Below are 22,443 nucleotides of genomic sequence, written 5' to 3' on the forward strand. Positions count from 1 at the left end.
AATTTTTCTAGTGAAAAAATTTGAAATCCTAGCTACTCAGGAGGCTGAGATCTGAAGACCACAATTCAAAGCCAGCCCAGGCAAGAAGGTCCTTGGGGCTCTTATTTATCCTTACTTAACCAATAAAAAAACCAAAATTGGAACTGTGGCTCAAAGTAGTAGCATATTAGCCCTGAGCAAAAATTGCTCAGGAACATTGCCTAGACCCTGAGACTGACCCCTACTCCCTCCCTGCCCTCCCAAAAAAGTTGAGTCTGCTGTCTAAACTGTAATAAGGAATAAATAATAATACTGTATTTTACCACACTTTTCTCTTTCCTAAGGTTCATGTATCTTGGAAAAAGTTTGGAGCTATTTAATTTTGTAAAATAATTGGACATTTTTGAAAAGACATAAAACAATTAGAACAAATCTGACTGCCTGTCTTCTCTAGCACTAGGTAATTTATATGATAGCCTCTATAATAATGTAGTGCTAAATACTTTATAAAACCTAATAGCTCTAATAAAAATCACATATTGCTTTATAATATGTAGTCAACATAAGATTATAATTTAATGATTAAATGTGATTTTGTGAACATGAAAGTCCTAAGTTTGGTTTCCAGCACTAAGTTGACAATACAATGATAAAGCACATATTTATACATGACATCTGGCTTATAGAATGTAGTACTTTACAATATCTTCTTTCATATATTCACTTGAAATAAGAACTAGCCCTTAGCCCTTACCATTCTTCTTACCCCTTGCCCCCCCCCCCCCCCCCCAATCTATTTTGTGCTGATCCCAGGGCTTAAACTTATTAAGGCTGGGCACTGTCCCTGAGAGAGAGAGAGAGAGAGAGAGAGTTTTCTCAAGGCTAGCTCTCTACCACTTGAGCCACAGTTCCACTTCTGGCTCTTTTGGGGTAACTTGGAGATAAAGTGGTTCATGGACTTTTCCTGTCTGGTATGGCTTTGAACCGCTCTCAGATTTTGGTCTCCTCAGCAGCTAGAATTACAGGAGCCACAAGTGTCAGGCTCTGACCATTCTTAATATTGCAACTCAGGCTTGACCTGCCTACCTCAACATTCATTCATTCATTTATCCATCAGTTTACTTACAAGTAAGTATGTAGCCCTTATGGAGGCTTAAGCTCTATACTTAAGATCTCATAGAGCCCAGACTTTCCTGAGCTCTTGATTCTCCTCCTTAGTTTCTGGGATCATAGGCATATGCCATTATATCCAGTTCCTATCAACTTTTGAGTGCCTAGCCCTGCTTGTCATTTGTGCATTTCAGTAACAGTCATCACCACCTAACATTGCACTCCATTCTGCTGGAATGTAGACTGTGAAGTCAGGGATTTTGTTTTATTACCTTCAGTGGCAGAGGGCACACACATAACCAATCTTATGTGATATGCCTAAATATTTGTCCACTGTATAACTCCCTGGATGCATAGTCCAGTTTTTCCATTGCTATTGATTTATATGACAATGTTCCATTATATTGGGTAGAAACGAAAACTCCTTAATAACTCACTACTTGAAATTTTGTCTCTTGAATTGGAAGCTTAGTCAGTTTTTATGTCTTTATCTCCATGTGGGTTCAGTGGTATTGCTTTTTGCGTCACCTCATGCCCTTCTCTTCCTCTCCCCTTTTCTGGTCTATTTATTTATTTATTTTTTTGGGGGTCAGTCTTGGGTCTTGAACTCTGGGCTTGGGCGCTGTCCCTCAGCTCTTCCGCTCAAGGCTAGCATTCTAGCCCTTGAGCCCACAGTATCACTTCCGGCTTTTTTTGTTTATGTGGTGCTGAGGAATCGAACCCAGGGAACCCAGGGCCTCATGCATGTGAGGCAAACAGTCTACCACTGAGCCACCTTCCCAGCCCCTGAGCTCTTTATTATTTATTTATTTATTTATTCTTTTGGGTCTGGTCGTGGGGCCTGAACTCTGGGCCTGGGCGATGTCCCTCAGCTCTTCAGCTCAAGGCTAGCGCTCTACCAATTGAGCCACAGTATCACTTCTGGCTTTTTTCTTTTTTGATTATGTGGTGCTGAGGAATTGAACCCAGGGCCTCACACATGCAAGGCAAGCACTCTACCACTGAGCCACCTTCCCAGCCCCTGATCTCTTTATTTTTATAAATTATATTGTCTTTCCTTTTGTAATTGTGGGGAATGCAGATTGTTTTGTTATTTAATAGTAAACTTAGAAGGATCAAACATTTAGTTGCACCATTTACTTGCAGTCTAATACTTGAAAGAAGTCACCTCTGTGCTTTCTTCCTCCCCCAAGAGATTAGCGAATAGACTCTTAACTAGTAAAATTCCCTATCCTGTCCTTTCCCTCCATCTACATTGGCCAGTGGTTCTCAAGATACGGGGCAGAGTTTATATGTATAACTATTGCATAGGTCCTATGCAAGAACAATTAAAAGTGAGGGACCCAGAATGTTAGTTAAATTCACCATTAAAAGGCATTTCTTTTTCAAGTATCACAGTGTTTATTGATAGATACAAGTATATAAAATCAGGGCATGAACATGACTTGATAAATTAAGTAGACTTAATTTTAGTACTATAATAACAGGGACCAGTTCAAATTCTCACCATTTGTTTCACACCCACAAAAACCACCAAGGGCATTAACAATCTCTCAAAACTGATCAGCTTTGTGCAAGTAAACCATGTTTCTTTTAAAAAGACTTGTGCACTTGCCCAGGCTCAAGGACATTAAAATCTAGCACATAAAGCCCATTACTAGAGGAAGAAATACAGGCAATATACTTTGTAGTCCAGAGTTAACTTAAGCAGGGGTGTTCTCATTTTCGTTGAAAATAATATTGTTTAAATAAATGATTTTTGTGTTGTAGATTAATTCCTTTTAAACTCTTGGTATCAAACACTGTCCCTGAGCTTTTCAAGGCTGGTGCCACTACCACTTACGCCACAGTTCTGCCTCCTACTTTTTGGAGGTTAATTGGAGATTACTTTTTGGAGGTTAATTGGAGATTAAGATTCTCATGGCCTTTCTTGCCTGGACTGACTTTGAACTGTAACCCTCAGATCTCAGCCTCCTGAATAGGTAAGATTCCATTGGAGCCTTGGTTTCTCTTAGTTTGTCCTAGTGCGCTCAACTCTGTTTTCCTAGATCACAAAGATTGAAAGGCAAGTGAGGAAGGGCAATCTGGTTATTTTCTCTCTTTTAGATCTTCACTATTGCCTCACCTCATTCTTCTACTGATTTCAGTCTAAACTGTGTTTAGTTTAAAACAAACCCTGGCTTAGCAGCTGTCAACTTCGTTGCCAAGAAAATGTCAGATTTATGTATTTCTAAAGCATGGTAAGTTGTACCAATAATATTGGTATGGGTTTTTTCTTTTTTCTTTTGGTATATGTGGGGAAATTAGTAAAATTTGCACATGGATGATGTATGTTCATAAGACAAGAGTTAGGGGGCAATGATTCATATTTGTCCATACATTCTCATAGTAGTTTTCTGGTTGCAGCTAAGTTTGTTGACATTTACATTTTCAAATTCCTTGTCATTTAAAGTTAGTAACCTGGGGTAGGAAGAGTAGGGATAAACAAAGATAATAAAAGGGTGATTATGATTAAAGTAATTATATGTATGGATAGATATGTCATAAGGAAAATCCCTTCATACAGTTAATATAATATGATAAAATGTTAATCAACTGAAGGCTTTTAGTGTGTAGATGTTAATGTGTCACTTATAATAGCACTTGGAAATAGCACTCAGGACAAAGTTTAAAGTACTTGTTGCTGTACTTGAGTTTGTGACTTTAATTGTCTTTTATTTCATTATCTGGGGCAGGCGATTTTTGTTGTGTTTTAATAAGTTTTTAATATAAGATACTTATATGTGATGCTACCAATAAAACAGCTGAAAAGTGGTAGTTGCATGATTAGACACCAGTGCATGCTTTTGCTGTGCTTCCTTTTTGTAGATGTGTGATTCTGAAAATTGCAAATTCTTAGAAAATAGATCACAGTATACAACATTTGAATCTGTATAACCTAACTCACTTTAATAATTGGACACATAAATAAACACACACAAGACTGGACACCATAAAGACTGACACACACACATATACATATATATTTATATTTGTCAGTCCTAGGGCTTGAAGTCAGGGGCTGGGTGCTTTTCTTGAGCTTTTTTGTGCTCAAGGCTAGTGCTCTACCACTTGAGCCATAGTGCCAACTTCTGGCTCTTTCTGAGAGTTTATTGGAGATCAGAGTCTCATGGACTTCCTACCCATGGCTTTGAACTATAATCCTCAGATCTCAGCCTCCTTGGTAGCTAGGATTATAGGCGTGAGCCACCAGTCCCCAGTCATAAAAAATATTTTACTTTTTCTTTTAAATATAGTTTTATTGTTGTTATTAAGCTGGTGAATATAGAGGATTACCATTTCACAATTCAGGTAATGCATATATTTCTCTTTTGGATGTCACCTCTTCCTTCATTTTACCCCAGTTTCCTCCTCCTGTTCCCTGCCACAAATTGCATGATTCTTTTTTACATAGTGTGTATAGCATGACTACATCCTTCCTCTCTCCATTTCTGTTGGGCCTCTTTTGTCTATCCTAAAAAGACAAATCCCCTTTCAAAGCAAAAAGAAATACTGACAACAAAAAAAGAACCCCCCTCCCCATACTTTCATTTCCTGGACTTTGTTTTGATAAATAGTTTGTAGATGTCCAGAGGAATTGTGCCTTTGGGTTCCTCCCCTAAAATTATCCTCCTTTTGTCTGATTGTCTCCAGTACAATCCTGAAGATTGAAACCAGGGGCCTTGTGCATGCAGGCTAAGCATTTAAAAAAAAAAATCCCTCAGGCCATTACAAAGAAACTCAGTATGCAAATCAATTTTGCTGAGATTCTTATCCTTTAATTCAGATTTCCCCACATTCTCCACATTAAACACAAGTTCACTTTTAGCTTCTCTTTAAGCATGTTAGGTATATGCTTTTGGGGGCTGTTACTGGCCACTGAAGCCTAGGATTAGGTTATATTTCTGTTGTAAATGTGAAAATTTTCATTGTTTTTATCTTTCTTCATAATGAAAAAGCTTTTAATGTCTATTAGCTTTCCAAAGGAATCCATAAATGGAATAAAAGTACCACTAGAGAACAGCCAAGATATGTTTATCTCACAGAATCTTCCTTCCTTCCTTCCTTCCTTCCTTCCTTCCTTCCTTCCTTCCTTCTTTCCTTCCTTCCTTCCTTCCTTCCTTCCTTCCTTCCTTCCTTCCTTCCTTCCTTCCTTCCTTCCTTCCTTCCTTCCTTCCTTCCTTCCTTCCTTCCCTTTCTTCCTTTCTTTCTCTCTCTCCTTCCTTCCTTCCTTCCTTCCTTCCTTCCTTCCTTCCTTCCTTCCTTCCTTCCTTCCTTCCTTCCTTCCTTCCTTCCTTCCTTCCTTCCTTCCTTCCTTCCTTCCTTCCTTCCTTCCTTTCTCTCTCTCTTTCTCTTTCTCTCTTCTTTCTTTCGGTCCAGTCGTGGGGCCTGAACTCTGGGCCTGGGCGCTGTCCCTCAGCTCTTCAGCTCAAGGCTAGCACTCTACCACTTGAGCCACAGCGCCACTTCTGGCTTTTTTCTTTTTGCTTATGTGGTGCTGAGGAATCGAACCCAGGGCCTCAGGCATGCAAGGCAAGCGCTCCACCACTGAGCCACCTTCCCAGCCCCATCTCACAGAATTTTTACATCTAAAAAATCTCCTAATTATATGTAGTTAGGTCGATCTAGATATCTTCTGTGTCTTTCTATGCAAAAGGCATATTATAAAATCAATACTTCATAGGTCATTTTAGATAAAATGTTCTGAGATGTAGATTATAAAAATCAAGTATTTTGTTTGAGAACTAAAACAAAGCCTACAAGCAAATATTTCACTATAAGGAGAACTGATGGATTTAGTTTATGTAGTGCACAAAGTAGTTTTTCATAATTAGTATGTGCTCGTGAAATTTTTCTGTTAATGGTCAAACAACAGCCTCTTTTGGCCTCTTGGAAACAGTGGTAAAAATTACTGGTATAGTCAGGCTCTTATAATCTTCTCTTAGGAGTTGGTGTGGGGAGGAGTTTTCACATCTATATTCTAATCACTTTAGAAGATGCTAAAAATGAGATTACTAAGGGAAGATTGAAATACAGAATTGATCACTCTTGATACTGATTAGTCTTATTCTAAGAGTAAATTAAGATGTTAATTAATGAAGATAAAATCGTGATTAAGAAGACATTTAAAAGGCTTAGACTATTATAAACAGTGTACTACTTGTAAGTAAATAATTTCTTTTATTTCTATGTTGTATATTTAAATATATACATAATTTAGTAACATTTTAATTATAAAGAAATAGCATGTGTGCCAAAACTTTTTGCCTGGTAAGAGTACTCTGCTGATTTTTGGATAGTAAGCAGCCCTCTATAGTCTTAGTGCGAAATATAAAAGTAAAATAAATGATGTTTATAACAAGTAGCTCTGAGTTAATTGGAAGCTAGTAATAACCAGTTTTTGTTTGGACTGAATCATATTGTCTATAGAACACTTCGCCTTGTAAGTGCTGGGAAAGATCTACCAGTTCCCCATGCCATAAAACCAGTGTATCTCATGCCAAGACACAGAGCTCTCACTCCCTTTTCTTGTCTTGAATCACTAGAGGCTGGTGGTATATTGTTGATAATTTCAGTGTGGGTGCGTTATGTTTAGTGAATGTTACTTTTAACGTGGCTTAACTACTCAACACTGTATTAAGGAGCACTAATATTAGCATGGACTGGAGGTAGCCAAGAGGACACTTCTTTCTGTAGTTAGCATTTTAGTGTTTACTCATTCACCTCTTTGAGGTAGGAGGCAAGCTATCCACACATCATGGGCTCTGGCTGGATGTTACCATAACTCTGTCACTCTCACTAAAGTTGATCTCTATTCTAGTATAGATGGAACCTACACTTTGGTGTGCAGGTACCTTGAGTACCCGCTTCCTGATATGCTGTGTGAATGATAGCTTTTTCATTGCACAAAAGGTTCATGGACAGTGTGCAATTCCTCTCTTTGAGTTGACTTGAGTTCACTGTTAACCTCTTAGGACTTTTCTAAAGCTTTGTCATTTATGAGGAACTCAAGTTGCAGCTGTTTATGATAGCAATTACTTTGGGGAGATTGTCACTGGTGAGGCCATTGAAGTCTAAATAGTGTTTCTAACATAAAGTTTGATATAGAAAATCTTAAACTGTATCTGTTTTAGGGAACACTGAATACTTTACTTTCCTTTTTCTCAGCATCAGCAACAGCAACTTGTGATTGGCGGTACCGGATATTTCACTTGCACATCCGCACATCAATGCACTGCCAATGGTAAGACCCCTCTGACTCCCTTGCCCAGTGTTTCATAGGTCTGCTTATTATTCTCGATTTAGACAGGCTTTTGAGAGTTCTGAAGTTTTCTCAACAGCTTGATAAAAATTTCTAAACTAAGTACCTTTGAAAAATATGTAATTTAATTGAAATGAATCCCAGATTTTAGTCAAAGAAACCTCTACTTTGAGGAGTTCTGCTTTCTGCAGTGTTAAGAAAACTAACTGGTTGTCAGGATGAAACGTATTATAGATGTGGCCTTGAGTTGTGTCAAATTAAGTCCATTTTGTGAATAGATGTTTCTTGTTAAAATGTTGAATAGTAATAATGGCCTTTTTGTTGTTGTCTATCATTTCAGTGAATTTGAGGGGGGGGCATTTTATTTAAGCTATGTATAATGACTAGCTTAAGAGCCATTTTACCTATTTAGAAGAAGTTTCTGGATTCCCTTCTTGTGGATAGGGACCATATGATTCAATAATAACAACTGGATGTGGAGCAGCTGAGATTGTTTTATTTCCTGAATATGCTAGAAGGCTTTGACATTTACCAGTCTCAGATAACTTGTCAAAAGTAGGTGATAGAATTGGATTAAAAATTTCAATGTGTTTTTCTAGTTGTAGATTATGTGATCTTGCTACTTGACTAGAATTCAGCATGGTTTTCTCTTACATAATTCCTTACCAAAATGGTATTGCTATGTTTTGGGAATATCAATAAATAGGAGAATGATTGCCTTTTCCTTTTTCTCCAGTGTTAGGAACTGAATCTAGGACCTAATCATGCATTCAAATACTGAGCTACAACCCAGCCCAAATACTTTTAATTACTTACACAGAAAAATCTTCTATTTAAGGGGCTGAGAAGGTGGCTCAGTGGTAGAGCGCTTGCCTTACATGCATGAGACCCTGGGTTCGATTCCTCAGCACCACATAAGCAAAAAGAAAAAAGCCGGAAGTGGTGCTGTGGCTCAAGTGGTAGAGCACTAGCCTTGAGCTGAAGAGCTAAAGGACAGCGCCCAAGCCCAGAGTTCAGGCCCCATGACCGGCCCCCCCCCCCCCCAAAAAAAAAAAAAAAAAAAAAAAACGAAAAACAAAAACACAACTATTTAAAAATATTTTATGCTGGGTGCTGGAGGCTCAGGCCTGTAATCCTAGCTGCTCAGGAGACAGATCTGAAAATGCCAGTTCAGAGCCATCCTGGGCAGGAAAGTTCATGAGATTCTTATCTCCAGTTAACCACCAGAAAACCAAAAGTGGAGTTATGGCTTAAAGTGTTATAGTGCTAGTCTTGAGCAAAAGAGCCTAAGGAGAGCACCCAGGCCCTGAGTTCAAGTCCCATAACTGACCAAAAAATACTTTTTTATATATGCATTGCTCAAATGTTATTTTTACATAAATTTTATTTTAATTAAATAAATTAATACATTTGATTTAATAATCAGAGCTGTAAACTATATATATATATATATATGGTTTACATAGATTAGTAAGAAAGGATTTATTTATTTAAAGAATAAATTAAGAATAAAAATGAGTCAGAATAAGATTGAAAATATTTCTAGCAGTATTTTTTTGTGAAGTACTGGATTTTGAACTCTGAGCCCCTCTGTGTGCTAACTAGATAAGTGCTCTACACTTGAGCTATGGCCACAGCTCATAGTGATTATTATTTTATTTATTTATTTTTGTGTGTGTGTTTTTGTGCCAGTACTGGCATTTGTATGGTTCAAGTCTGGCGCTCTAGACCACTAGTTCACTAGTGCCACAGCTCTACTTCTGCCTTTTTGCTGCTTAATCGGAGATACTAGAGTCTCAGGGACTTTCCTGCCCTGGTTGTCTTCAAACTGTAATCTAAGATCTCAGCCTGCTGAATAGCTGAGATTACAAGAATGAGCCATCACTGCCCTACTAGTGATTTTTTTTTTTCTTTTCTTTTTGTATGTATTAGGCATGATTGATATCAATGTGGAAAAAAATACTAAGTAAATCAGGTATAAATGAGCTAGTTGTTTCAGTATTTTCCCTTTGTAATCTAGCTAAGACAATTTGTTTTTAAGATAAACTTTTATGTTAACAAAGGATTTCTTTTCTCTCAATCATTTTCTGAATTCTTGGGGTGGGGGGTAGATCTTTTTCTTTTTTCCTCCCCATCTTTTCCCCCTTCTTCATCTTCCTCAAGAGTGGCTAAATTTCAGGTAACTTTCTTTTCCTGCCTTTCACATATGACTTGATTTTTCATTGACTTACAAAGTACTCGCTAAGTTTTTCACATTGCTTTTATGACTCATTAACTCTAATTCAATCTGCTATTTTCCCAGGAGCATTTGAAATTTTCACAGGCTCCTGCATTTACTGTATGAGATATCAGCTTTGCATTCTTCATTTGTGGTCCACATTTGAAACCTGTTATTTTTCTTGTTTGGTTGTGATGTCTTTCTCCTGATGATCAGTGTTGATCTACCTGCCTGATGATGTTCTGCATCCACCTGTGGAAAGCCATGTCTGTTCTTCAGTGAACTGTTTGTACATTGTCTCATTTGTTCTGTTCTTCAAACAGCTCAGAAGACTAGTTTTGATTAGATCATCTTACTTATATTTGACAATTTTGTTGAAAAATTGTTGAAGTCATTTTTATCTCATGATCAGAGAAATTGAAGCTCTTTTTTTTTTTTGGTCCGGTCATGAGGCCTGAACTCTGGGCCTGAGCACTGTCCCTCAGCTCTTCAGCTCAAGGCTAGCGCTCTACCACTTGATCCACAGCACCACTTTCGGCTTTTTTCTTTTTGCTTATGTGGTGCTGAGGAATCGAACCCAGGGCCTCAGGCATGCAAGGCAAGCACTCCACCACTGAGCCAACTTCCCAGCCCCTTCTTTTTCTTTTTTTCCCTCCCTTTTCCTTTTTTTTCTGGTCATGGGGCTTGAACTCAGGTCCTGGGCTCTGTCCCCGAGCCTTTCTGTGCTCAAGTCACAGAACTCTACCACTTGAGCCACAGCACCACTTCTGGCTTTTTTTTTTTTTTTTTTTGTGAACACTTCAGTATTAATTATGTTCACATTGATGTTTAACAGATCCTCTGGTATTTGTTATTGTTGTTGCTAGTGGGGCTTGAACTTTGGGTCTGGGTGCTGTTTCTGAGCTCTTCAGCTCAAGGTTAGCACTCTACTACTTGAGCCACAGCACCATTTCTGGTTTTCTGGTGGTTAATTGGAGGTAAGAGTCTCATGGACTTTCCTGTTGGGCTGGCTTTGAACTGTGGTCCTCAGATCTCAGCCCCCTCAGTAGCTAAGCTAGAATTAAAGGCATGAGCCACCAGCACCCGGCTGGAATTTTTTTCTTTTTAATATTTTTTTTTATTGAGATTAAGTGATTACACAAATTTCACAGTATTGTAAGATAGTGATACTTAGTCACAAACACATTTTAACCATCACAAAGCCAATTGTAATTATCATGGTCTGAAATGTTTGTGAATTCTATGAGCTTTGACAGTTCAAGTATTTCTTCCATATTGGGTGATATGTACATTTTTTCCTTTTGCTTACTGCAAGCTGTTCCCTCTCTCCTTCTCATTGCTGCCTTTGATTTGCTTAGTTGGTATTCAATATCCAGTGCAGCTGATGGGCCCCTCTGCTGTATATTTTCCTCTGCTTCCCTCTGATTCTGTGTCCTCCTCCTAGCTTCCCTCAGATGTGCCTCTGTGTGTGTGTGTGTGTGTGTGTGTGTGTGTGTGTGTTCGAGAACATGGAGTTATTTAGAAATGATAGGAAAAATTGAGTGGAGGTCCTTTGTTTCTCAAGTCCTGTTTACTTTGTCATATCTCCTTGCATTTTGGATTTAATATCCACATATCAGAGAGACCATGTGCCATTTGTCTCTGCTCTTGGTTTACCTTGTCAGAATGAGTTTTTCTAATTCTATCCACTTCCCTGTAAATGCCATTATTTTGTCCTTTCTAATGGCTACATAATATTCCATTGTATATAGGTACCACAACTTTTGGATCCATTCATCTGTAGTGGGGCATCTGGGTTGTTTCCCTGTCTTGGCTATTGTGAACAGTGCAGCAATGAACATGGAGGTGCATGTGTCCTTGTATCCTGGTTCCTGTTGCTCAGGGTAGATGCCTAAGAGTGTATGGCTGGGTCATAGGGGAGGTCTCTAGTTAGCTCTCTGAGGTACCTCCAGACTGCTTTCCAAAGAGGTTGTATAAGTGTACATTCCCACTAGCAGTGTAATAGGGTTCCTCTTTCTCTACATTCCTGTCAGCATTTGTTGTTGGCTGAATTTAGGATTTGGGCTATTCTGACTGGGGTGGTATGTCAGGGTTGTTATTATTTGCATTTCCTTTACAACCAAGGATGGTGAACAATTGCTCATGTGTTTCTTTGCCATTTTTATCTTTTCTTCTGAGAAGTCTTTCTTTAGTTCCCTTGCCTATCTAACGATTGGTTTGTTAGGTTTGGGAGTGATGAGTTCTTGAGTTCCCTGTATATAATGGATATAGACCTTGTCTGATATATTCTTGGTAAATATTTTTTCCCAATTAGTTGGCTATCTTTCTAATTAGGTGGCTATGTCGTTAGTTGGGTAGAAACTTTTTATTTTAAGGTAGTCCCATTTGTCAAGTCTCTCTCCAATTTGTTGTGACCCTGGGACTCAGTTCAGGAAGTTCCTGCCTGTGCCTGTAAGTTCAAGTGCCTCTCCCACTCTGTTCTTCAGTAGTTTCAGGTTTAATGTTAAGGGCTTTAATCCATTTTTGAGTTGATGTTAGTGTGTGGTGACAGGCTAGGGTCCACTTCAGTTTTCTGCAGGTGGCTGCCCAGTTTTCCCAGCATTAGTAGTTGAAGAGGCTATGCTTCTTCCACTGTATGTCTTTGGCTCCTTTGTCAAATATCAGCTGACTTATAGGTATGTGCTACTGTATGTCTTTGGCTCCTTCGTCAAATATCAGCTGACTTAGAGGTATGTGATTTTATTTCTGGGTCTTCCAATCTGTTCCATTGGTCTTCAGGTCTTTATTTCTGGCAATACCAAGGTGTCTTTGTTATTATGTCTCTATAGTAGAGCTTGAAATCTGGTATCATGATCCCTCCTGCGTTGTTTCTTTTGACTAGAATTGCTTTGTCTATTCTAGGTCTTTTGATGTTCCATATGAATTTTTGGATTGTTTTCTCTTTCAGTAAAGAACATCATTGGGATTTTGATGGGAATTGCATCGAAATTGTATATCATTTAGGCAGAATGGCCATTTTTACCATATAGTAATTCTGCCTATCCAAGAGCATGGAAGGTCTTTCCATTTCCTGGTATCCTCTGTGATCTCTTTAGGCTTTTATAGTTTTCACTGGATAGTTCCTTTACATCTTTGGTTAGGTTAATTCCTAGATATTTTATTTTTTCAAGGTTATTGTAAATAGTGTATTTCCCTGATTTCCCTTTCTGCTTGTACATTGTTGGTGTACAGAAAGGCAACTGATTTTTGTGGGTTTTTTTTTTTTTTTATCCTGCTACTTTGCCAAAGTGATTTATAAGCTCTAGTGGTTTGAGATTGGAGTTTTGGGATTGTTAGGTATGATATCATATCCTCTGAAAATAGGGATAGTTTAATATCTTTCTTCTCTATGCAGATCCCTTTAATCTCCTTTTCTTCCCTTATTGCTGTGGCTAAGGATTCCATAACTATTTTGAAGAGGAGTGGACAGAATGGGCATCCTTGCCTTGTTCCTGATTTTAGGAGATTTGGTTGTAGTGTTTCCCCGTTTAGTATAATATTGGCTATTGGTCTGTCATATATGGCTTTTATTGTATAAAGGAATGTTTCTTCTATTCCTATTTTTTCCAGAGCTTGTAACATGAATGGATGTTGTATTTTATCAAAAGCTTTTTCCTTTCAGTGGAGATAATCATGTAGTTCTTGACCTTGGATCTGTTGATGTCATGGATTACATTTATTGATTTATGTACGATAAACCATCCCTGCATCTCCGGGATGAAGCCTACTTGATCATAATGTATGATTTTAAAAAATATGTTTCTGGAATCTGATGGCTGAAATTCTGTTGAGGAGCTTTGCATCTGTGTTCATCAAGGAGATTGGTCTGTAGTTCTCTTTTTTGTTGGATCTTTGCCTGGTTTGGGGATGAGTGTGATCTTGGCTTCATAGAATGAGTTTGGGATTCCTCCCTCTGTTTTTATTTTTTGGGAGAGCTTAAGGAATATGGATATTAGTTCCTCTTTAAAGGTCTTATAGAAGTCCTGGGCTTTTCCTTGTTGGAAGACTTCTGATTGCTTCCTTCTAGCTCATTGTAAGTTTTGGGCTTATTTAATCGATTTCTTGGTTCAGTTTGGGCAATTTGTATTTCTCTAAATATTCATCCATTTCTGCTAGGTTTTCCTTCCTTATTAAGTACAGATTCTGGAAATAGTTCTTTATAATTGTTTGGATGTCTTGGATGTTTGTTGTAATTTTTCCTGTGGCATCCCTGATTTTATTGATTTGGGTCTCCTTTCTTTTTTAGATAATTTTGCCAGAGGTCCATCAGTTTTTTTGATTTTCACAAAACCAGCCTTTAAAAAATTAATTTTATTTATACTTAGTCTCTATCTCATTAATTTCTGCTCTTATTTTGGTTATCTCGCTCTGTCTTTGGGTTCAATTTTTTCTTGCTTTTCCAGCAGTTTTAGTTGCATCATGAGATTATTTACTTGGTCTTTTTCTATTTTCTTGATGTGTGCAATAAGTTTGCACCTCAGGACTGCTTTTGCCATGTCCCATAGATTTCTTTGTGATGTATATTCATTTTCACTGAATTGTGGGAACTTTAAAATTTCTTCTGTCACCCAGGTGTTGTTCAGAAGTGTGCTGTTCAATTTCCATGTATTTGAATAATTTCTATGGTATGCTTTTGTTATTGAGAATTAGCTTGTTTCCACTATGTTCAGATAGAATATAACAGATTATGTCAATCTTGCATTTGTGTAAATTCTTTGTGCGAACTATGATATCTCAATTGAGATATGGCATCATTTAATTCAGGGGCTCCTTTGCCAAACCTCTGGTTGGTAGACCTTTGGTGAGAGTGGAGTATTAAAGTCTCTTAGTATTAATTGTGTTTAGATCTATTTTTTTCCTGTAAGTCTGAGAGTATTTGCTTAATGTATTTGGGCGCACCAATGTTTTGGAGAGTATAAATTGATAATGGTGATATCCTCTTGTTGGACTGTTCCCTGTATTAATATGTAGTGTTCTTTGTCTTTTTGGGGGGTCCAGTTGTGGGGCCTGAACTCTGGGCCTGGGTGCTGTCCCTCAGCTCTTCAGCTCAAGGCTAGCGCTCTACCACTTCAGCCACAGCGCCACTTCCGGCTTTTTTCTTTTTGCTTATGTGGTGCTGAGGAATCGAACCCAGGGCCTTATGCACGCAAGGCAAGCGCTCTACCACTGAGCCACCTTCCCAGCCCTGTTCTTTGTCTTTTTATATTGATTTTAGTGAAAGTTTATTTTGTCAGATATCAGGATGGCAACTTTTGCCTTCTTGCTGGGAGCATTTTCATGGTAGATCTTTTTCCATCTCTTCACTTGAAGTTTGTTTTTATCTTTGGCTGTGAGATGGGTCTCTTGAAGACAACAAATGGATGGCTCTTGTTTTCTGATGCTGTCTGAAGTTCTTTTTATTTTGATTGGTGAATTGAGTCCATTAATATTTGTGGTTATTGTAGAGAGGTGCATTGTGTTTTCCTCTCATTTCCTGCTTTGCTAAGTTTTTCATTCCTTTCCTCCGGTGCTTACTAAGTTGGTCTTCTAGTGATATCTGTCTGATGTGGATCCCTTATCTTGTTTTCTTCAGATTGTAATCCCTCTCTTATAATATTGTTTGTAGTGCTGGATTATTATTTATGAATTCATTTAGCTTTTCTTTACTATTAAAAATTTTAGTTTCTCTGTAGAATCTAGCTTTGCTGAATATAACAGTCTGGGTTGCAGTTACTGGTTCTTAGGGCTCAGATGGTACTTTCCCAGGCTTACCTTTCATTCAATGTCCATGTGGAGAGATCTGCAATGATTCTGATTTTTTTCCCATTGTAGTATTGCTCCTTCTTTGTTTTTGATGCGTGCAAGAACATTTCTTTATTGTTCAAATCTAATGTTTTTACTATGATGTGCCTGGAAGTGTTCCTCATGGGATCCTGCTTGTTAGGTGTTGTGTATGCTTCTGTTAATGTAGGTAAGATTTTCTCTTTTAAGATTGGGGAAATTTTCAGTGATAATCTTAAGTAAGTGTTGCATCCTTCTGTTATGGTATTCCTAACCTTCATAGACCCCTATTATATGAAGCTTAAATTTCTTGGACTTCCTTTTTAGTGGTTCTTCTATATCTGACTTTTCCAGTTCTTGCATTTCGTTTTACATACCTATTTTCCATTTAATTCATTCTATTGACTATGGCTTCCATTGTGGTTTTCACAGAGGTAATCGAACCATTTATGATTTCTATGTCAGTTCTCAACGTATTAATTTCCTCTTTTAAATTGGTGTGTACTGTATCAATTTTTGAGTGCATCTCTTGTTTGAAATCCTGGATCTCTTTTGAGATCGTTTCTGATTCTTTAAATTTTGGACCCATTTCTTGCTTTAACTTTTTAGTCATTGCTTCTATCACCTCTTGGATGTAGTGTTTGTCTTCCATTCTTTTTTGATTTAACTGGATATCTTCCCTGCGCTGCTACTGGCCTTTGGGGATTGTTTGATGTCTTGGCTGTTGATGAATCTTGTAATTTTTCACTGTGATTTTCGCATGAAGAATCAGGGATTATTGGAGACAAATCCCAAACTCTGTTTTGGTCAATAGGCCTTTGCTTGGTTCTGGGGTGTTTCCTGGGTCAATTGTTGAAGCCTGCTCTCTGCCCTGGGCTGGCTGAAAGAGTCTTTGCCCACTCTCAGTTCTGTTGGGGGAGGGACTGACATCCAGCTGCTAGTCTGATCCTGGTAGGGCTCACTCTTGTTAGATTCTGGTAGGCAGACACACTCCACCCTCTGGCTGAGGCATGTGCTCAGTTCCTGACTTGAATCAGGGACAGGTGATTTAGGCAGTCCCACCTACCCAGGTGGGACTTGTTAAGCCTCCTACTGGAGCCCAAAGGCAGTTCCCGACTTCAGCCAAGGACCACAATCCTTCCCAGGGTCACTCTTTGCAAACCCAGGTGGGCTGGATGTATTCCACCAGATGCTGGTGGCTTGAGCTACCCAATCCCCAGCCAGGAATATACTGGTTGGGCTCCTTCAGCTGCCAGCTGCGTAGGCCCACAGGACTGACCACATCCGAGCTCCCTTCCCGGGCGCTCTTGTCAAGCCCGGCAGGCCGGGTGTGGTCCACTCGTTGCTGGGGCGCTTGCACAGGTACCCAGCTTCAGTGGGACCAGTTGCCCAGGTGGTGGGGGCGGAGTCCGGGTCAAGCTCTGGGGGTCACCACCAGCACTGGTCTCCCGTGGTGGTGGAGGGGGCATCACCTGTGAGGTACTCACTTGTCCTGGAACTGGTTGGGACTGTCCAGCAGTGCTGTGTCAGGTCACTGTTTCTGTGCATTGGAGGTTGCTGGTCGTCCCTGTGTTCCGCATTCCATTGAGATGATTGTGGGCTGGGCCAGGTGGTGGTGGTGTTTGGGGGCTGTGGGTCTGGGTTTTATGGTCTCTCCCTCTGTTTATGCTGTCCGGGTTCGGTGCCGTGGGCATTTTCTGTGCTGGTGTTCTAAGGACTGCTGCGACTTTGGGGTCCCCAGCAACCTGGCTGCTTTGGCTGCTTGGCACAGAGTTGCACCCCCAGCATCAGATGAGCCGAAGGGTCTCTGCGCTTTTCCATCTTTGGGTAGGTTCTGAAGTTTTTACCTTCTCTTTATTCATTTCCTGTATTTCTCTGGGTGTTTGCCTTTTTGCTGTTGTCAGTCTTTTGGGGAAACAGCATTGGAACTCCAACTCTATTTGGTTGGAGAGAGCTGTGGTGTTTCCCTACTGTTCCGTTGCCATCTTCTGGAATTTTTAAAAACAATTTTATTGTTATTATTTAAGTGTTGTTACTATTAAGGAGTTCCATTTCATAAGTCAGGGAATGAGTGCTTTTATCTTTTTTAGACAATGTCACTCCTTCCTTTTCTGTCCCTCAGTTTCCCACTTTCATCCCTGCCCACTAGAATTTTTCCATCTAGAATTTTTTTCATTTTGTAAAGCCATTAAAAATTGTCTGACTTTTTCTAGCTCTTGACAAATATTTTTACTTTCTGTTTCTATGAGTTTAGATACCTCATATAAGCAACATGATGTAATGTTAACTTCTTTCTAATGTACTCAATTTCAACGTTATACCCTATGACCTGAAGTTCCGGTTCTACAAAGCAGTATATGATAACCATGTGTCCTACAATATCACTCCTAACCCATCCCTTCTGTCACTTTTTTTTTTTTTTAAATTGAGATTAGGTGATTACATAGATTTCATATATTTCATAGTATTGTAGAATAATTGGTGGGGAGATTTTGTGTGTGTATGTCTTGTGTGTCTGTGTGTCTGTGTCTGTGTGTGTGTGTCTCTTGTGTGTGTGTGTTTCGGTCGTGGGGCTTTGAACTCTGGGCCTGGGCGCTGTCCCTGCAGTCTTCAGCTCAAGGTGAGTGCTTTACTGCTTGAGCCACAGCACCACTTCCAGTTTTCTAAGTTTATTGGAGATAAGAGTCTCACAAACTTTCCTGCCGGAGCTGGCTTTGAACCGCGATCCTCAGATCTCAGCCTCCTGAGTAGCTAAGATTACAGGCGTGATCCACTGGTGCCTGGCCTCAGTTGTTTTTTCATCATTGCAAATGATCTCTCTTTACCTTATTCAACTCCTTAATACTTCTTGTTAGATTAATCTCTACATTTTCTCATGTGTGCGTGTGCAGATGTGTGCATGTGCCTGGGTGCCCAGGCACCCTCTGGTTCTGGAACTTGAACTCAGAACCTGGCCTCTGTTCCTGAGTTTTTGTGCTCAAGGCTAGTGCTCTGCCACTTGGCATAGCTCTCCTTCTGGCTCTTTGGTTATTAATTGAAGGTAAAAGTCTCAAGATTTTCTTGCCTGTCCCAGCTTCAGACTGCCATCCTCTGTCTCATTCCCCTGAATAGCTAGGATTACAGGTATAAGCCAAAGGCTACATGAATTCTTTTTAAATCCTGCATATACACACGACATTTTCCATCCGTTCATATGCTGGCGGACTTTTGGATAGCTCATACCATTTGTCTCTTGAACGGTGCAGATTTGAATATGAAGGCCAGATATGAGATCCTGAGTTCAGTTATTTAAAAATTCTATTTGATGTGATTGCTGGATCATTTGGCAGTTTTAGTTGTACTCTTCTGAGGAACTTGAATTCTGTTTTCTGTAGCAGCTATGCCATTTTATATAACCACCAACTGTGGTTACATAAAACATGACAACACTTTTATTTGTTGTCTAACTGGTGGAAGCCATCCTCATGGGTGTGAGGTGTTAATTTATCACCAACTGATTATTCATTTAATTTGTTTTCCTAAACTGTTTACAGACATTTGTTTTACATATACATGCACTATATTTGGTTACTACTGTACAGTTTATGCTTGTACCTAATTTTTATTTGTCCTATAAAGTTTTCCAAATTCTTTATTTTGGTAACTTCCTTCTGTACTGAAACATTCCTCTTTTTCTTGTGTTTTCTGTATATTAGTACTTAGATCTAACAGCTTATTAATCAAAGTCAGGTTTTTCCTCCCATTATTTTGAGAGATTAGAGAATATTTCTTTCTTAGGTAGTGTCATGAAGACATGCATAATTTTGCTGTCCTGTTTTGTGCTGTTATGATGATCACTGGTGATTCTCATGTAGATCAATTATTACCACACCAGTATGCACAAATAACAGTATTCTTATCATATCAAACTTGTTTTTCTCTGTAGTATTTTTACTAACAGAAACTTCTTGCTCCGTTGATTTTTAATAATGTCCTTGCTATCTCTTAGAGCAAGAGGTTGCTAACCTTGTTAGTCTTTTCTCAATTCTCAATCAGGTATGTTTTTAAGAGTCCTGATATCCTTCCTTTAGTGAAAAGAATGTTTAGCACTGGAATTTTGGGCTAATGGTGTGCATTGCTTCTGGTATGGGAGGCAGTGTGTGTGTGTGGGGGGGGGGTATTTCACATGTAAATTTAGATTTTATTTATTTATTTTTTTCATTGGGCTTGTACTTAGGGCCTGGGTGTTATCTTCTCTTGTCTGGCTTTGAACTGTGATCCTCAGATCTCAGCCTCTTGAGTAGCTAGGGGTATAGGCATGAGCCACCAGCGCCAAGCCCCTTTATCTTTTCCTGGGGGTCTTTTTGTCAGCGCTAGTCTAGACATTGATAATCCTATTTATGCTTCCTGTAGTAGTTGGAATTACAGATAAATGCTACAATGTCTGGCCTTTTATGTTAAGATGGGGTCTTGAATGGACTGTCCTCAAAATTCAGTTTTGTTTTTTTTGGGGGGGGGGTCAGTTGTGGGGCCTGAACTCTGGGCGCTGTCCCTCAGCTCTTTAGCTCAAGGCTAGTGCTCTACCACTGAGCAACAGCACCACTTCCGGCTTTTTTCTGCTTATGTGGTACTGAGGAATCGAACCCAGGGCCTCATGCTTGCGAGGCAAGCACTCTACCACTGAGCCAACTTCCTAGCCCAAAATTCAGTCTTTAAAATCTCAACTTCCTGAGTAGTTAGGATAAAAACATGAACCCTGGTGCCTATCAAAGATAGGAAATTTTTATTTAATTTTGTTTTTCTAATTTTATATGTTCTACTTCAACATGAGGTTTTTTAAAATCTTATTTTCTTCTTCCCCTTTGTTTAGAAAACTGATTATGTCTTAGTTTTTAAAAGATAAATAAAGGATATGTATATGAGTAACATTTTGGAGATTACCTTGAAACACTCTTGGTGTGCCACTTCATTGTAGTTCTTACTTACAGGATTACCTAGGCTTTAGGACTCTGTGTGTGTGCACGTGTTTGCATGAGTGAGTGAGTGAGTGTGTGTGTGTGTGTGTGTGTGCGCGCACGCGCGCGTCTGTGTTTTAGTCAGTCGTGGGGCTTGAACTCTGGGCCTGGGCGTTGTACCTGGGTTCTTCAGCCCAAGGCTAGCTCTCTACCACTTGAGGCAGAGCTCCACTTCCAGTTTTCTGGTGGTTTTATTGGAGGTTAAGAGTTTCATGGACTTTCCTGCCTGGGCTGGCTTTGAACTGTGATCCTCAGATCTCAGCCTCCTGATTAGCTGGGATTACAGGCGTGAGCTACCAGCGCCCAGTTTATGTGTGTCTTTATTGTTTGAACTATCCTAATGAGAGATTCTTTTCACAGCACAATCTGTCAGCTTGTAACATTGATCCCTTTGGCTCTTCTGCTTTTTCTTGTTCTGATTCTGTAGCCATCCCACCACTTTGTTGTGGCTGGATGGGGTGGGGAGGGTGAGCAATATTGGTGTTTCATTACTAGGCCTTAGACTTTTTTAGGCGGGTGATTTGTCACTTGAGCTATCTTCTTCAGTCCTTTTGCTTTAGGGGTTTTTCTAATAGTCTTTGGAGTTTTTGCCCCTGTGTTCTTGACCTCTATTTTCCTAGTTATGCTTCCTGCTAGCTAGAATGACAGGTATGGTATATACCACTGTGCCCAACTTTTATTGATTGAGACGGGATTTGGTTACCTCCTTCCCTCACTCCCCCCACAGCTGGTCTCAAATTACTACAGTTTTGTCTAGTAGCTCAGATTACAGATGTAAATCACTATGCCCAGCTTATCCCACAACTGCTAAAAATTAATTTGACTTAGAATTGTTATTATGTTTTGTTCCTGCAGAATTGGCTCCTTGAGTAACCCTTTACTTTGAAAGACAACTCCAGAAATTTCTGATGTGACAGGAGTGAGGAAGTGATGTGAGAAGGGAAAGATAAAAGAAGCCCATATTGGGTGTCTTAAAGAGTAGGTTATTGTTATGTGCAGTTGGGGTTCAGTTCCTGTCAGGAGTTTACTTCAGAGGTGTATTGACGCCATTTGGAAAATGTTTTTGGAACCATTTCTTTTCCTCTTCTTTTTCATCCCTGCCTTCAACTTTTTTGTAATTACTGGGAAGCACTAACAAGCACTTCACCACTTAAGCCATAACCCAATCCTTTTGTTTTCAGATAGGATCATCTGCTTTTTGCCTTGGTAGACTTGGACTTTGTAATCTGTCTCCTGAGTAAATTGGGCCAGAGGCATGCTTCAATATATCCAGCTTGTTTTTGTTTTTGTTTTTTTTTTTTCCTCTCGGTTGTGGGCCTTGAACTCTGGGCCTGGGCGCTGTCCCTCAGCTCTTCAGCTCAAGGCAAGTGCTCTACCACTTGAGCCACAGTGTCACTTCCAGCTTTTCTGCTTATATGGTACTGAGGAATGAGTCTGACTAAACCTTTTCACTAAACTGGCCTCAAACTGTAATTCTCTGTTTTCTACCTTGCAAGTAGTCAGTACAGCAGGCATGCACCCCAGGCCTGTCCTGTAATTTCTTTTTTCCTTCTTCTTTCCTTTCTTTGTATCTATTTATTCATTCTCTTAGTGGGTGATGGTGTATGTTTTAAATTGTTTTGTTTGAAAGAAAAAATAACATAATAAAATTAGGAATTTCTAGCTCTCTACTGCTCTTGTTTCTTTCCTTAGTCTGGCACTTCCTTTCTTATCTAGTTAACTACATATACGTGTGTGTGTGTGTGTGTGTGTGTGTGTGTGTGTGTGTGTGTGTGTGTGTGTGTGTGTGTGTGTGTGTCTGTGTCTGTCTGTCTGTCTGTCTGTGTTTGTGTGTATGGTGGTGCTTGGTCATGGGGCTTGAAATCTGGGCCTGGCTGGCTTTGAACTGCAATCCTCAGATCTCAATCTCCTAAGTACTAGGATTACAGGCATGAGCCACACTGGCACCCAGCATCAGTTATATTTTTTAAACTATTAAAAAAATATTTTAAAAATATTTTTTTTGTTGTTGTTGTTGGTCGTGAATCTTGAACTTGGGACCT

At 39.3% G+C, this 22,443-nt stretch overlaps 1 protein-coding gene across 4 annotated transcripts in view; it reads left to right on the forward strand.

The window, feature by feature from the left end:
• The window catches only part of Tbl1xr1 (TBL1X receptor 1), a 157,888-nt gene that overhangs the window by 62,673 nt on the left and 72,772 nt on the right, over positions 1–22,443 (forward strand). For 3 of the 4 annotated variants that reach the window (XM_042678894.1, XM_042678895.1, XM_042678896.1), the window contains exon 2: positions 7,297–7,372. The exons of the other annotated variant lie outside the window; for it this stretch is intronic. The gene's annotated coding sequence lies outside the window, so the exon portion shown is untranslated. The remainder of the gene's footprint in view (positions 1–7,296; positions 7,373–22,443) is intronic. 4 annotated transcript variants of the gene reach the window in all.

This window comes from Dipodomys spectabilis, unplaced genomic scaffold (assembly GCF_019054845.1).
Source record: "Dipodomys spectabilis isolate Male_0828 unplaced genomic scaffold, ASM1905484v1 ptg000050l, whole genome shotgun sequence".
In the NCBI taxonomy this organism is placed as follows: Eukaryota; Metazoa; Chordata; class Mammalia; order Rodentia; family Heteromyidae; genus Dipodomys; species Dipodomys spectabilis.